The sequence below is a fragment of the Schistocerca piceifrons genome, chromosome 4, assembly GCF_021461385.2.
Source record: "Schistocerca piceifrons isolate TAMUIC-IGC-003096 chromosome 4, iqSchPice1.1, whole genome shotgun sequence".
In the NCBI taxonomy this organism is placed as follows: Eukaryota; Metazoa; Arthropoda; class Insecta; order Orthoptera; family Acrididae; genus Schistocerca; species Schistocerca piceifrons.
The window spans coordinates 373850013-373865099 of record NC_060141.1 but is presented as its reverse complement, the minus strand read 5'-3'; the positions used below and the strand labels follow the sequence as shown (position 1 = coordinate 373865099).

Sequence of the window (15087 nt, the reverse complement as noted above, 5' to 3'; positions counted from 1 at the left end):
ATAGTACAACGTGACAGAAGTGCAACCCTTCCGCAAATTGCTGCAGATTTCAACTGTCAGCATACGAACCATTCAACAAAACATCATCGGTACGGGCTTTAGAAGCCGAAGGTCCATCGTGTACCCTTGATGACTGCACAACACAAAGCTTTACGCCTCGCCTGAGTCCGTGAACACCAACGTTGGAGTGCTGATGACTGGTAACGTGTTGCCTGCTCGAACGAGTCTCATTTCAGATTGTATCGAGCGGATGGACGTGTACGAATATGGTGACAACGTCATGAATCCGTGGACCCCGAATGTCAGCAGGGGACTGTTCAAGCTGGTAGACGTTCTATAATGGTGTTTGACGATTGCAGTTGGAGTGATATAGGGCCCCTGATACGTATAAATACGATTCTGACAGGTGTCACGTACGTAAGCATCCTGTCTGATCACCTGCATCGATTCATGTCCATTGTGCATTCCGACGGACTTTGGCCATTCCAGCAGGACAATGCGACACCCCGCACGTCCAGAATTGCTACAGAGTGGCTCCAGGAACACTATTCAGAGTTTAAACACTTGCATTCGCCACCAAACTGCCCTGGCATGAATATTATTGAGCATATCTGGGATGCCTTGCATTAGGGAGGACGACAGTTCAAACTCGTCTCCAGCCATCCTGATTTAGGTTTTCCGTGATTTCCCTAAATCGCTCTAGGCAAATGCCGGGATGGTTCCTTTGACAGGTCATGGCCGACTTCCTTCTCCATCCTTCCCTAATCCAATGAGACCAATGACCTCGCTGTTTGGTCTCTTAGCCCAAATCAATCCGATCCAATCCTCCTGCCACCCAACTTCAACTTAGATGTCTGGTGCGGGTTGCACTCGGCTCCCCTGTCAGTGTATATATACGGTGGACGGGAGACTTTCGGCTCACTCCAAACTCGGCTGCATGGTTTACAGCTGAAATGTTAGCAACAAACGTAGTTTGGCTACATCTGAATTCATGCAATTTTATGAATCACGTAATAAACCGTGAAATCATTAAGATTCACACGAAGGAGTTTGCATCCATCCACCACATAAAGCCCGAACCAAATGCAAATAAGGGTAAACAAAATCTGGGAAAATAGACTGAAGTAATGCGGAAGTAACCCGTGGTCTAGGGGTAGCGTCTTTGATTCATAATCAAAACGTCTTCGGTCCCGGGTTCGATCCCCGCCACTGCCTAAATTTTGATTAATAATCAGCATTGGTGGCCGAAGACTTCCGGCATAAGAAGTCAGCCTCATTCTGCCAACGGCCTAGTCAAAGAGGGCGGAGGAGCGGATAGAGGTTCAGGGCACTCTCTTGTCCTAGGGGTGGGAAATTGCCCCTAAAGGCGGAAGAATCAGCAATGATCAACGACATGAGGATGCAGAAGGCAATGGAAACCACTGAATTAAAGACACGTAACGTGTATCCACAGGACATGCGGCCTGTTATTGAAGAAGTGTCATGATGATCTCTCCATTGGCAAAAGATTCCGGAACAGTCCTCCATTCGGATCTCCGGGAGGGGACTGCCCAGGGGGAGGTTACCATGAGAAAAAGACTGAATAATCAACGAAAGGATAACGTTCTACGAGTCGGGGCGTGGAATGTCAGAAGGTTGAACGTGGTAGGGAAACTAGAAAATCTGAAAAGGGAAATGCAAAGGCTCAATCTAGATATAGTAGGGGTCAGTGAAGTGAAGTGGAAGGAAGACAAGGATTTCTGGTCAGATGAGTATCGGGTAATATCAACAGCAGCAGAAAATGGTATAACAGGTGTAGGATTCGTTATGAATAGGAAGGTAGGGCAGAGGATGTGTTACTGTGAACAGTTCAGTGACCGGGTTGTTCTAATCAGAATCGACAGCAGACCAACACCGACAACGATGGTTGAGGTATACATGCCGACGTCGCAAGCTGAAGATGAACAGATAGAGAAAGTGTATGAGGATATTGAAAGGGTAATGCAGTATGTTAAGGGGGACGAAAATCTAATAGTCATGGGCGACTGGAATGCAGTTGTAGGGGAAGGAGTAGAAGAAAAGGTTACATGAGAATATGGGCTTGGGACAAGTAATGAAAGAGGAGAAAGACTGATTGAGTTCTGTAACAAGTTTCAGCTAGTAATAGCGAATACCCTGTTCAAGAATCACAAGAGGAGGAGGTATACTTGGAAAAGGCCGGGATATACGGGAAGATTTCAGTTAGATTACATCATGGTCAGACAGAGATTCCGAAATCAGATACTGGATTGTAAGGCGTACCCAGGAACAGATATAGACTCAGATCACAATATAGTAGTGATAAAGAGTAGGCTGAAGTTCAAGACATTAGTCAGGAAGAATCAATACGCATAGAAGTAGAATACGGAAGTACTAAGGAATGACGAGATACTTTTGAAGTTCTCTAACGCTATAGATACAGCAATAAGGAATAGCGCAGTAGGCAGTACAGTTGAAGAGGAATTAAATAAATAGGAAGTGCAGGGAAGCTAAGACGAAATGGCTGCAGGAAAAATGTGAAGACATCGAAAAAGATATGATTGTCGGAAGGGCAGACTCAGCATACATGAAAGTCAAAACAACATTTGGTGACATTAAAAGCAACGGTGGTAACATTAAGAGTGTAACGGGAATTCCACTGTTAAATGCAGAGGAGAGAGCAGATAGGTGGAAAGAATACATTGAAAGCCTCCATGAGGGTGAAGATTTGTCTGATGTGATAGAAGAAGAAACAGGAGTCGATTTAGAAGAGATAGGGGATCCAGTACTAGAATCCGAATTTAAAAGAGCTTTGGAGGACTTACGGTCAAATAAGGCAGAAGGAATAGATAACATTCCATCAGAATTTCTAAAATCATTGGGGGAAGTGGCAACAAAACGATTATTCACGATGGTGTGTAGAATATATGAGTCTGGCGATGTACCATCTGACTTTCGGAAAAGCATCATCCACACAATTCCGAAGACGGCAAGAGCTGACAAGTGCGAGAGTTATCGCACAATCAGCTTAACAGCTCATGCATCGAAGCTGCTTACAAGAATAACATACGGCTAATAATGGAAGCAAGGCTAAAGAAAAATCAAGACACTTTCATAGGATTTGTCGACCTGGAAAAAGCGTTCGACAATATAAAATGGTGCAAGCTGTTCGAGATTCTGAAAAAAAGTAGGGGTAAGCTATAGGGAGAGACGGGTCATATACAATATGTACAACAACCAAGATGGAATAGTAAGAGCGGACGATCAAGAACGAAGTGCTCGTATTAAGAAGGGTGTAAGACAAGGCTGTAGCCTTTCACCCCTTCTCTTCAATCTGTACATCGAGGAAGCAATGATGGAAATAAAAGAAAGGTTCAGGAGTGGAATTAAAATACAAGGTGTAAGGATATCAATGATACGATTCGCTGATGACATTGCTATCCTGAGTGAAAGTGAAGAAGAATTAAATGATCTGCTGAACGGAATGAACAGTCTAATGAGTACACAGTACGGTTTGAGAGTAAATCGGAGAAAGACGAAGGTAATGAGAAGTAGTAGAAATGAGAACGGCGAGAAACTTAACATCAGGATTGATGGTCACGAAGTCAATGAAGTTAAGGAATTCTGCTACCTAGGCAGTAAAATAACCAATGACGGACGGAGCAAGGAGGACATCGAAAGCAGACTCGCTATGGCAAAAAAGGCATTTCTGGCCAAGAGAAGTCTACTATTATCAAATACCGGCCTTAATTTGAGGAAGAAATTTCTGAGGGTGTACGTCTGGTATGGTAGTGAAACATGGACTGTGGGAAAACCGGAACAGAAGAGAATCGAAGCATTTGAGATGTGGTGCTATAGACGAATGTTGAAAATTAGGTGGACTGATAACGTAAGGAATGAGGAGGTTCTACGCAGAATCGGAGAGGAAAGGAATATGTGGAAAACACTGATAAGGAGAAGGGACGGAATGATAGGACATCTGCTAAGACATGAGGGAATGACTTCTATGGTACTAGATGGAGGTGTAGAGGGCAAAAACTGTAGAGGAAGACAGAGATTGGAATACGTCAAGCAAATAATTGAGGACGTAGGTTGCAAGTGCTACTCTGAGATGAAGAGGTTAGCACAGGAAAGGAATTCGTGGCGGGCCGCATCAAACCAGTCATTAGACTGATGACCAAAAAAAAAAAAAAAAAGTGTATGGATATTGTTCCAAAACTTTAAGCCCTACTCTTCCATTACTTTTAGTATAAAAAAGAAATTGTTGGCACTACAGTGAATAAACCAGAGCTACGCTAAATAAATTACCAGAAAAAAGTGCAACATTCTCAAGGACAAGGCCATTTTATTGACAAGGGGAGCGAAAGATAGTTCATCATTATAAGAGTATCTGATAACAACATCAGGCCAAATGAAGGTGAATTAAGGAAGCTACCGAAAACCAAAACATCGGGCGCCAGACGACTATCTCAAGCCCGCCTCTTCCAAAGTGTCAGCAAGAAAGTGGATAAGTGGGAGATCACAGGACGCTAGACAAACTATATCCTCAATCTAAAGGCTTGTTAACACACCCAAGTGAGGTACTCTCTTCCTACCAGTAGCATAAACCGGAATGAGGAAGTGGAAACAGTCATTTCAGTGAGGGTCTCAGTTAGCCACGGCTATGGGTCAAATGAAGAATGGGGTACAAGAATGTATCTTCTGCCTTTTGTGTTGTCTCTTAAGACTTTTACTAGACAGATCCGTCTGTGTCACTGGGCTTTTGCCAGTCGTAAATATTCTTTACTAATTAACAGGTATGTAATGACACACAAACACTCTGTGTTCCGTAACAGCTCCCTTTCATTTCTCCTACCCGACTCGTGCCCGTCTCGGTAATTTTAGTATGTGTTCAGTCAGTCTCAGCTTCGTTTCGTTAATTCTGTAAATTCTTACGCGCAGTGTGTATGGCTGGCAATCGAAAAAAAGAGTGTAATATGTGCTTTAGTTATGACACACATTATTTCTTACTGGTGCTAAGTGTGACAGGTAACTTTATTCAACTAGTGCTCTTAATTTATCTGTCTGTTTATGTAAAATACAATACGTGCTGTATGTAAACAATGGCAGACGTCATTAGTGAAACATCTTGATAACTCATCCGACGAAGACTCATTGTTGTGAGACAGAAGGAAGTTACAGCGAGTGTTGTTGATACTGCGGGAAAAACGCAGAGAGCGTCAGATGCAGCCTAGATTTATTGCAGCTCTAGATATTAAGTCCAAGACTTAGTAGTTAGTAAGTAATTGTGTACACTGTAGTATTCTGTTCGTGTCGTCCATGTGGGTAATACACTGGTTGTATTGACTTAAGAGTCTAGAATACTAGTTGACAATGCACCCAGCGTCAACAGTGTTGTGAAAAAAATTGTTCAAATGGCTCTGAGCACTATGGGACTCAACTGCTGAGGTCATAAGTCCCCTAGAACTTAGAACTACTTAAACCTAACTAACCTAAGGACAACACACACATCCATGCCCGAGGCAGGATTCGAACCTGCGACCGTAGCGGTCGCGCGGTTCCAGACTGTAGCGGCTGAACCGCTAGGCCACCAGCGGCCGGCCAACAGTGTTGTGAACCTGAGTGTACTTTCACTCCCCTCTCCCTTGCTGGTGGCGCCGTTGCTTTGTAAACAAACACCTGCGCGCCCAAAGCTCTGCGGCAACGGCGTATCGGACACGTTGTATACAATGACAGTACTAGCCAACATAAAGGATACTTGTAACGTGAAAGTGGCTCGACCGTAGTGGTTACTCATGGAAAATATTTATTCGTTACTTTTACAGCCCAAAAGGCGATTCAGCTGCCGCACAGACGTCATTTTAAGCAGTCCGCTATTCTATATCGGACCTTCAAAAATTAAGCGCGAGATTTTAATATTCTCTTGGTCGGTACGCGCAAACTACACTCATGCTCACATATTGGGGATAATTACAGAATGTGGTGCCACACAATGTGGCACTACACAAAACTGGCGCTAATAGCATAGGCACATGGGGAACACACACGACACACATCTGTAAGGCCACCGTATGGGTGATGAGAAAACCGCCCGAAAAACATGTGCTACAAAGCGCCACTGTTTCCTGCGCATGTACCTTGACATCAATATGGGATATGATCACCACCGCACAATACGTTGGCATACTCTGGATAAGGTGGTCGAGCAGCTTCTGGGGCATAGCCTTCCATACTTGCACCATTGCCTGTCGGAGCTCCCGAAGTGTCGTAGGGGTTTGAACACGTGCAGCGATACGCCGACTGAGAGCATCCCAGACGTGCTCGATGGGGCTTAGGTCTGGAGAACAGGCAGGCTACTCCATTTTCCGGACACCCTCTGTTTCAAGGGACTCCTCCACGATGGCAGCTCGGTGGGGCCGTGTGTTATCATCCATCAGGAGCAAGGTGGGACCCACTGTAACCCTGAAAAGCGGACATACTGGTGCAAAATGACGTCCCGATACACTTGACTTGTTACAGTTCCTCTGTCAAAGACATGCGTGCTTATACGTGCACCAATCATAATTCCACCCCACACCATCAAACCACGACCTCCATACAGGTCCCTTACAAGGACATTAAGGGGTTGGTATCTGGTTCCTGGTTCACGCCAGATGAAAACCCGGCGAGAATCACTGTTCAGACTATACCTGGACTCGTCCGTGAACATAACCTGGGATCACTGTTCCAATGACCATGTACTGTGTTCTTGACACCAGGCTTTATGGGATCTCCTGTCACTAGCGGTCAGTGGAATGCACTTTGCAGGTCTCCGGGCGAATAAACCATGTCTGTTCAGTCGTCTGTAGACTGTGTGTCTGGAGACAACTGTTCCAGTGGCTGCGGTAAGGTCCCGAGCAAGGCTACCTGCAGTACTCCGTGGCCGTCTGCGGGCACTGATGGTGAGATATCGGTCTTCTTGTGGTGGTGTACACTGTGGACGTCCCGTACTGTAGCGCCTGGACACGTTTCCTGTCTGCTGGAATCGTTGCCATAATTTTGAGATCACACTTTGTGGCACACGGAGGGCCCGTGCTACGACTTGCTGTTTTTGACCAGCCCTAGTATTCTACCCCTCATAACGTCAACAATATGTGTTATTTGAGCCATTTTCAACACACAGTCACCATAGAACCTTTAAAAACGTCTACACATTTACTCGCTGCACCGTACTCTGACATGCACCAACACACGTCTGCGTATGTGGACTGCTGCCTGCGCCACCGTGCGACGACCTCAGGTCAAATACACCGCATGGTCATTTCCCGAAGTGATTTAATCCAGCAAACCGTCCACCAGAGTATTGTTTCACCATGTATCAGCTTTATTATCCTCAATTTATGAGCTGGAGTGTATAATTCCTACAAAAAATGAACAAGACATGTTTGTAGGAAATGGAATGTAGTTAAATTTTGTACTGGTTTACGCTTTTGCTGGAACCAATGGTTTTCGAGTTATTTACGAAAACGTATGAAACCGACTTTCAAACGCATCTCTGCTCCAATACACATCCCTCACGAGTCAAGATTTCTGGTATATTATTCGTGGCACGCCCTCTTATCACTGAATAAAAATTTCTAACTTCGTAAACTATTACCGATATTCAACGTTTTTTGGTCTGTTTTGATTGGGCTATTACGCTTCTAACATAGTCGGCTATTTCGTTATAATTATTAATTTAAACGTGCCCGTGGGGACAATGAAAGAAAATCGGGTTTTGTGAACGTTACAGTAAGACAAATTATATAGGCCATTCGATTCAGATATAACCCTTAACAAGGACAGTAGCTTCGCAGTCAGAAGGCCTGACGAAAACAACGATGCAATTCTTTATTTCATGCTGTCAAAATTCAGAAAATTGTTAGGTAAAATTTACACATACATCGGTTTTACAGTTTCTGAGTCCTCGGCAAAGCCGGTGGTGTAGAAAAGGTCCGTCGATGAAGAACAAAAGAAGGTCGAGTGTGAGAAATAATTCGTGCAGTGGCGAATTTTTGTACAGTGGTGGGAGGGAGTTCCATGAACAGCATACTAGAAATCCTGACCGGTGGGGACTGAGTGAGGGATTGGGGTTGCGTTTGAAGGGCACTTTTGTACGTTTTTCTTGGATAACTGGAAGATTATGGCCTCTGCCAAAAACTTACTCCAGTACAAAATTTAACTACAAAAAGGTCTTAATTTTTCGCTCGAATTCATTTTTCCTGTTGGATTAATATTTTGTACATAGCGAGCGAGAGAATACAAAAATCTCACTCCCGATTTTAAAGGCCAGATGCAGAATTGCGGGTTGCATATAACGACATCGGTAGCGGCAGCTGAATCGCCGTATGTGTTGTTAATTTGCATTTACTGCAAGACTATGTCGATAACGCTGACCTTTTATCCTCTGCCTAAGCTAGAAACCTGACGCTGGCATACGTCTGCTCGCACAGGCACGTTAATGCCCGCCGTGACCGTCTACGGTGTAGCTGGCCACATCGCTGTTGCTTACTTGCTACGATAACTTTCAGTTGTGTGAAGGAAATTCATTGCCCTCTGTGTCGCCTGATAACAGTAGCAGTAATTCGCTAATGAAATGAATTATGTTAGTGGCAACTTACGTGTTCCACGTTTTATTCATGTTCTTTACACTGTGCATCCAGCATGATCTGTGTGTGTGTGTGTGTGTGTGTGTGTGTGTGTGTGTGTGTGTGTGCCTAGCCACAGACGTTTATGCAATCGGGATCGACTGAAATGAGTTGTTCCGCGATATCTATACTCTTACTTCATATACTGCTTAACAAAAAGAGTGAATCTCCTGGAAGGGGAGGAGGAAACGAAATGAAACAAGACGGGTTGTGAGGGTATGTGATTTTGTCTCAGTGATTACAATATCATGTCAAATGTACTTAGAAAGTGGCATATGGTTCTATTTATCAGTGCGATGCTGCAGCCTCTCTGGCTTGGATGCATGCACTGATCGGCTGGTAAGGCTGTCATCAATACGTTATAATATCTCTTGGTATACAACTGTTGTAGCTGGCCCTTGATATCTAGGATACTGCCACTGGGATGGATTCGATGTGAGTACTGGTTCCGCGCATCTTCTATCTGGTACAGATCTAGGGATATTGCTGGCCGTGGCAGTACCTCAACGTCATACAGATAGTTCACAGAGACACATGCCTTGTCTGGACGAGCCATGTCCTATCGAAACTTGTCATGATGATACGTCGGCACGACAGGTGACATCACGATGTAATATGTCTGAACACGGGATGTTGTACCATCACAGTTCACTCAGTCACTACCAGAAGTCATACCCGTGCCCCCCTATGCAACGACGTAGTGACTCAACAAAACTGTGAAGCAATGGAAACTCAATCGAGGATCATCATGTGGAGTAGTGCTGAGCCGCGACTCATCGCAGAACAAAATACGATGCCACGCTTATGAAGTCCGTGCTCCCCATTCATGGCACCATTCCAAATGCAGTGCTGTTAACGATAGCCTATACGAGAAACGGGAATTCCCTAGCACGATTGCCGCTAGCCTCCGACTAACCGTAAGGAGTGACACAGAATGTTGCACAGAATCCAATAGTCGTTCTCTGATGGTAACTATAGAAGGATTACGATGTGCTTGGTGCACAATAGGGCGATCGACTCTTGGGGTGATCAGACTAGGTCGAACGGAACAGTGGTGCAGAGTATGCCTGCCCTCAAGCTGCCATACAGCGCAACATCGGGCCGCTATCGCATCCGCATGTCCCACAAATCTGGATATTGCGCCATTGGACCAGACGGTCAAATGGAGACCCAAAATGAGCTCCCACTCAAACTATGTCAGGTGCTGACAAAGTCGTCTTACCTTAGTACACTGCATCTTCCCATCCTTCAACATCTGACGCTTTCCATGCCCCTTACGTACCCTACCAGGCCTGGCATCAACACTAAAGACGAACAACACCAGTGCACACTGGTGACCGTTCTTTCTGTCAAAGACAATTGTAGCTCTAATTGGTTACATACCCATCCATTGCGTGTACATGTACGAAGTTACATCGACATCTGACCGTGTCTTCTGGCTGCTTCACTAAGTCAGGCTAAGTTATCTCCAAAGTTTACAATAAAGAGTAACACATTTTCAACTGTCCCCGTTGATGTATATCAACGTCCGTCAGCAGCTAATGGTATTGATTTAATTGTAATTTCATTCTAAAGAGCTGCACGGTCACTCATTCGGACATGTCCGAAAGAACAGATGCCATCTTCGTATCGTTAAAGGCTAACCGGCTGATGACCTCCTTCAGTGCAGATGCACACAGATTGCCTGAACTCTTACGGGACTCGATGGATTGTCAGCCGCGAGTAACAGGTATAATGGCAGGGGCACTACGAATGTGGTGTCTGGACTACAAGTTGAGAATGTGGGTCTCACGAAGAGCGTGCCGGCGATACGTCCCTGCAGTCGCACTATCCTCTGTACCCTCGGTGGCTCAGATGGATAGAGCGTCTGCCATGTAAGCAGGAGATCCCGGGTTCGAGTCCCACTCGGGCCACACATTTTCAACTGTCCCCGTTGATGTATATCAACGCCCGTCAGCAGCTAATGGTATTTAATTGAAATTTCATAAAGAGTGAAGTCTGCGTACGCCAGACTAGTATCAGAACGAGCAATCAACAATGGTATGCCTAAGGAGACGTTAAAGCAGCCAATCACAGCGCATGTGCCAGGACTACAAACAATTGCCGCGTATTTAAGCACAAACCAGCATCTTATCCTCCGTTGGCTAGGGTCCTAGAGACCAGCGGGGCGATAGCGCTGTCGAGGGTTTAGTGCGCAATAAAGGCTTAATGTGCCAACATTGTACTAGGATCGAAACAGTATAAACGTGCCAGTATTTGATGAACTCGTTGTCAGCATAATGCTCCCCTAGTCATAGCGGAGACTTTCGAAACCAAAGTAGCTGCTTTTCTTGGCCGCAGCGCCTCTGTAGTGGCTATAAAGCTGACCGTTCTCTGCGCAAGTCTTTCTAACAAGAAATTAGCATTTGATGGTACCGGAGCTCGAATGTAGATTATCTGTGTTCTCCGCTACGGAAGCTGAGCCATCACTTATCATAAATTCATGGTCTTAAAGAAATGAAGTTGAGCTACAATAATCATTTTACGAATTTTTAGAACTGACTTTTCTTCGGCTTCTATTATTTATTAGAAATGGTGACTCAAAAGCCCATTTAATGCTGTGGAGTAGAAGAACCGTGCCTTATGCTTCTGCAGTACGCACCGCTTATATCTCGCGTCCTTTCCGTATTTTTTTATTGACGATTTCCGTGATCTCCTGTTCACGTAGAGGACGCAAAATAGAAACTTTGTTTTGTTAAAATAGAATAACAAGGAAAGCAGCAAACGCCCATTTTTGTGAGCGCCTAATGCTTCGCCATAGTATATAAGGCAGTGCTGTTGTATATACCCGATGCGAAGTTCATTTCAGCAAGGTTTATTTTTATAGCAGAAACATTTACAGTGAACCATAGAGGAATAAACGTTCTGTGTCACATCGCAAACGCTTCGTTTCGGACATTCTAGGATGATCCCTCACATGTCTGTTATATCTATATTCGCGTAAGGAGATTTTGTTTCTCGCTGTTATTGCGCCGTTTATGTGTTCGCTTGCATATTTGATGTTGTTGTCCCCAGTGCAGTCGGTATTGTTCTGTGTGTGCTGCGCGGCTGTCGCGCAATCCTGTATTTGCCCACGCTCCTAGGCGGCGCGCCGACAGTACTGTACCGCATCACTGTATTCTCTTACGCTGTTCTTATTTTTCTTGTATTCCGTGTTCTGATTATTTACAGGACGCTATTTGCTCACTTCGTACGCGCAGTATGGAACTGTACACAAGGGTACCTCGCGTATTCGTTTGTTCTCTCTCATCGCGTGTGTCGCCAACTTAGTGCATCCCCCGAGTATTATTTGTTTACCCTTATTTTCCGATATTGTGTGCCCGTATGTGTGTGATGCTGTGTTATTGAATGGTGAATAAAGCGACTAAACGTTTAAGGAAGATCCGATAAGGATCGGCGAGGGCGTAGAGTGGAAGAAATTGCTGTAGCATGAATCGAGTATCTGACGGGAGAGAAGAATTTATAATAATAATGTTCGCTAACTAGAAAGTGTATTAATACTTTCATGTAACTCGTTTTAATGTCCATTGCAAGCTTATCAGTCTGTGCGGGGATGGCAGTGCAGTAACAAAACTGATTCGGCCTAAAAAAATGGTTCAAATGGCTCTGAGCACTGTGGGACTTAACATCGATCGTCATCAGTCCCCTAGAACATAGAACTACTTAAACGTAACTAACCTAAGGACATCACACAACACCCAGTCATCACGAGGCAGAGAAAATCCCTGACCCCGCCGGGAGTCGAACCGGGGAACCCGGGCGTGGCAAGCGAGAACGCTACCGCACGACCACGAGCTGCGGACGATTCGCCCTACCATCGGTGCAGCATTAACCAGGAAACAAGAGCTGACAAATTCTACGGACCGCTCGCATTATGGACCCCGCGCCTTTGTGTAAAAAAAAAATGTAAGTTAGATATTAATGGTGTTCTATCTATCATACAGTGGAAATACGGTAGTGTCTAGATCCACAATGAGTAGTAACAATTTTACATCATCCGTAAACTGAGATTTGGCCACGCCATACGTTATTTGTAGTTAGTTGACAACACTACAAAAAGTACAGCTGGCTGTAATAACTCGATCAATAAGGAAAAGGTTCTACTGATTATCAATAAGAAAGTAATTAATGGATAACCTCCCTATTTTTGTTACTATTAGTCATTCTGTAGTGTATTTACTTTTCATGTAGTACTCTTGATACGAGCCATCTAGAATGGAGGTTGCTTTCTTATTGGTGGACTATTTTTATATGACGAGTAGTAGTTTCGCGCTTCCTGCGTTTCTTTTGTGTCGTTGTCTCTTCGCCGGTCGCTGTGGACTAATACGACACAATACTACCGTTTAACAACAGCATAATTCATTTATTTCCGAATACAGTGAATATTTATTTGCCACTGAGATACCAGCGGTGGGATTGGCTTTTTGAAACCACCCACATAGTGAGGTAGAATTCGGTGCCAGGTTCCACACTGCGCGGCCATCCACAACGGTGGACTCTCGTTCGCGAAAAAGTGACTAAAATAATTTCTCGTGAGACACTGAACCATTAAAAATAAAATTTTACCCAGTAGCTCCGTAGCATAATGGCCAAGGCTCTGGACCCGGAAGTTAAAGGCCACGTTTTCAGTAGTTACAGATCGATAATTTTCTTTAAGTCCTTGTCAAAATGATTGTTTGTTTTATTCGATTAATTTGATTTTAAATATATTTCCTTTGTTAAATATAAGTTATGAACCTTGGCTATATAATTTCAATAATTGTACTTAGTTTATTTTTCACAAATGTAATGAAACGAATTTGTATAAAAAATGTGATTGCAGTTCAGTAACAATTATATTTGGTCATGGTGCGAAAATAATTTACGTTTTAAATGTTTGTATAACGATAATCATTCAAGAAAATGTACATATATCTTTTAGACCAACGTACTGTTTTATTTTATACCCTAAGTTTTGAGGCCTAATGCAAACCAAAGGGCCTCTTCTTAGCATCCGCTAGCGGCACCGCGCTGCCTTAATCCAGCACTGCCTGCCACGTGTTCTTCTATTCTATGCCACCTCGATGTTTCAAGATATTTGTTGGCACAGTATAACGTATCCATGACGTTAGTGAACACATCTAGTAGCTTCGTGCATGCCCAAATAATTCAGCACGTGATATCAGCCTGGGAATTAATATTCACCACGCGACAAGTGTTTAACAATCACAATCATTATTGAAACTACCCTATTGGACATTAAAACTGCAATACCGTTAAGAGGGAATACTACAAACGTGTAATTGGCAAAAATTGTATTACATGCTTGTACGAGGGGCGTTCAATGAGTAATGCAACACTTTTTTTCTGAGAGCAGGTTGGATTTATCCAGAATTCCAGTACACCATCTTATTCCCCACTCCTTTGACCACAAAACTCTATTTTTACCCTACACTCCGTTCAGTGCGACAGCCTTACGCCACCTTACTGGCAGGACCATTATGACCTCATGGTACCACTCTACTGGTCAACATCCGGTCCATCGCCTTGTTGCATTCATCGCCTCCCAAACACCCACGTACTGCTTCCTGTGGAGTGCATCCTTCATTGGGTCAAACACCTGGAAGTCGGAAGGTGCGAGGTTCGGGCTGTAGGGTGGACGAGGAAGAACGTCCATTTCTTCCCGAAAAAAAAGGGTCGTAACAGACGAACGGACAGAGTGTCAGTTTCATAAAAAATGAGGAAAAATATTTTTTTCGTTGATGAAATTAAAAATTAACAATTTCGATTTTTTTCCTTTCACTGTAGTGTGAAACCTTGTTTCTCGGCAAATTCCATGGGTGCAGGTCAACGGGAAGTTCGCTGTAGGTAATGGAGTGTGAGTTTGCGAGTATCAAAATCTGTGATATAAATGACCGTATCTTTTGTCTGCATTGACTTGGAAGCTTCACGTTTTGTCATCGCCAAGGAACCTTAGACCAAAGTATGTGACATAAATTTCAACTTGATACCTCTAACCGTTCTGGGGTCTCTTGAAGTCGGACACAAAGACAGACAGACAGAAGGACACAAAGTGATCCTTTAAGGATTCTGTTTTTACCAATTGAGGTATGGAACATAAAAATGAAAGGAACAAAAATAGAAAAGCGTGACTGCTTCATTATCTCAGACGTTTTATATCTCTGATTAGAGAAAAATGGTAGAAAACACGCAAGTCGTCACGCAGCCTTTTGAGTTTCCCACGAAAACAAGCAGCAGCAGCAGCACTCCGTCTTCAGGCCACAAGTGGCCCATCGGGACCATCCGACCGCCGCGTCATCCTCAGATGAGGATGTGGATAGGAGGAGCTTGTGGTCAGCACACCACTCTCCCAGTCGTTATGATGATTTTCTGTGACCGGAGCCGC

The 15087-nt window shown here is 44.1% G+C and overlaps 1 protein-coding gene across 1 annotated transcript in view; it reads right to left on the bottom strand.

Moving 5' to 3' along the window:
• Positions 1–15087, bottom strand: part of LOC124795202 (inhibitory POU protein-like) — a 467081-nt gene that overhangs the window by 380346 nt on the left and 71648 nt on the right. The window lies entirely within an intron of this gene.